This window comes from Lactuca virosa, chromosome 5 (assembly GCF_052849685.1).
Source record: "Lactuca virosa cultivar CGN04683 chromosome 5, Lactuca_virosa_CGN04683_v6, whole genome shotgun sequence".
In the NCBI taxonomy this organism is placed as follows: Eukaryota; Viridiplantae; Streptophyta; class Magnoliopsida; order Asterales; family Asteraceae; genus Lactuca; species Lactuca virosa.
This window is the reverse complement of record NC_136430.1, coordinates 8,742,501-8,745,000: the sequence shown is the minus strand read 5'-3', so window position 1 is coordinate 8,745,000 and position 2,500 is coordinate 8,742,501. Positions and strand designations below refer to the sequence as shown.

General features: G+C 41.2%; 1 long non-coding RNA gene across 1 annotated transcript in view; it reads right to left on the bottom strand.

The window, feature by feature from the left end:
- Positions 1 to 1,846: 1,846 nt before the first annotated feature.
- Positions 1,847 to 2,500, bottom strand: part of LOC145116926 (uncharacterized) — a 1,785-nt gene continuing 1,131 nt past the window's right edge. Inside the window, exon 2 of the long non-coding RNA XR_013712386.1 lies at positions 1,847 to 2,500. This exon is cut by the window's right edge and continues 303 nt beyond it. This is a non-coding gene — a long non-coding RNA (uncharacterized LOC145116926).

Below are 2,500 nucleotides of genomic sequence, written 5' to 3'. Positions count from 1 at the left end.
ATGACGTCCAAAGGTGGCATTCGTCTTCAATGGGTTGGCACAACGGTAGCTCGGTGGTCGGAAACACGAGAGGAACGGAGTGGTGGTGTGTGACAACCATCAATTTTTGGTCAAGTCAACAAGTCAAACCGGTCAACGCATCTAACCCTTGCATATTAGGGTTTCCAATATGATTCTTACTGTACAACTCGCAATCTTAATACAAAGTATCACTTAGAGTTTTCACGTGTTCGGAAATTCTAAACCCTAATCAGGGTAAGTGATGAATCTACTCGATAAAACATTATTCCATACCCCTCGGGAGCGTATAACAATCGTAACGAGGCTTAACGGGGTGTACGAACCTTGCGTTACGAAGCCAAACACTCAAAGAGGTCACAAACATAGTCTCTCTCAACCTCTTTCACTCTATCTCTCTCTACCTCAAATCTCTCCCAAATCTCTCCAAGTATGTGAAATCTCTCCCAAATCTCTCTAAAAATCTCTCTCAACTTTTTATAGTCATCCGGGTCATCCTGACCCTTAATTTAGTTGAACACTACTCAAAAACGGAAGTTTACGCGAAAAACCCTCTTAAGGAGCCGAACCCTCTAAGGACCGAAGCCTCCTGGACCGAAACTGCTCTGCTGAACCGAACCCAATGAAGAACCGAACCCGAACTTCGGAGGACCGAAGGTCCCTTCGGACCGAACCTCCTCTTTCGCCCCATTTCACTTTCGGGTCTTTACTCAACCAGCTTCGCGTTCGGTCCCTTCTGATGAGTTCGCCTGCGAGATTGCTCGGGCCGAACCTCCCCCTCTCGGTTCCAATACACCAACCGAACCATGCCTTCGGTTCTAATGCTGCTAAGACCGAATCTCGCCCCTGACTTCGGTTTTTCCCATTTTCACCCGGTTTTCGACCACGATTCCATTTTAAGCCCGTTTTGGATTATTTTAACGTGGGATTTTCACCAAAAATCATATTTTAACATATAAGACCCTAAATATGCATAATTTAAACACACTTTTAGAGAAATCTTTATTTAAGAATAAAAATATAGTGGGTAAGATATTTAGGTGAAGTGTTGGCTTTGCCTTAGTGTATGACACAAGTTACCTCCCATACCTACTCCATGACCATCCCTAGTCACTATTCCACCATACCTTGTCATTCCATCGTCCTTTTCCCACCATTTTTCCAGCCATACTCTTGATCAAAAGCTGGAAATCCTCATCTCTCCTCCCATTTCACTCCTTCCCCACCAAAGAACAAAAATCCATTCTCTCTCACTTCCTCCCACTAATCTCGATATCCAAGGGCAATTTCCAAGTTCTTCATCTACCTTTGGTAAGTAAATCTCTTCTCACACTTGATTTCCTTACACTCCTTCACTCAAATCATGAGTCCTTACACAAATATCGTCATATTTGTTGTTAGATCTTCGAATCTTCAAGCATCTCCCAAGTGTTCTTGACTTGAAAACTCCTTTTCTTCATCATCCACCTATTGAAATCACTCAATGTGAGTTCATACCCCTATCTTTTCACGTTTTCTTAAGTTTTATGGGGGGAATACAAGTTAAAACACCAAGAACACAACTAAACTCTTCCAATAGCTTTCATCAGAAAAGTTTAACTCCATTCACGGACTGTTTTGGTCAACTTAAATATTTTAGTTTTCAAAACTGTATTAGGTGCAAATAGCTCAGGTTCATACCTTTAAAATGACTACTTTCACATCTGGTCGGTCAGGGATTAAGTAATTTGCCACCATTCCCATAACATAACATCAAACCTATTAAATAACACAACAATATCAGACTTTATATATGCCATATGCAACATAACAGATTGCAACTCACGGATGAAGATAACACACAACATAACTCATTGCTTTTATATAGATATGTAATGTAATGGACTTAACATAAATCCTGTTGAGATCTGTTTTAAGTCAGTCTCTATATTCCTCATGTTTGCAAGTGAATAAGCATAGAATATCAGAGCAATCCATGAACCAAGCTTGTACTGCAAACATACATACACCACCAGATCCTTCGGACGCTATAGCCGGAGACACCTAAAGCCACCGCGTCGGAACCACTAGAAGATGCCATCACCGCCTCCGGAGCCACCATCTGCTGCTAGCAGAATCATTAAAACCATCAGACCACCATTATTACGTTATAATCATCCATTTGTCTCTCATCTCCATGCTTAACCTCACTTCGCCTTTCTCCCTACTTGAAGAGACCGCCTTGAACCACCCATTGAACCTCGTACCTCCATTGTAATCGCTCCCTCCTCAGTAATTTTTGTGTTTTGACCATTTTAGGTTCTTGGTGTTTTTGGCCAAAATTCTAGTATTTTCTCAAATCGATGCTTAAACAATCAATTGAATCTGGTTTTTTGATCTCATACGGTTGTCGATTCTCAGGGATAGATCGATTTTAATGTTGGTCTTGATTAGAATCAATTTTTGGTCTCGATTCTCAAGGATAGATCGATAATGCCCTGAA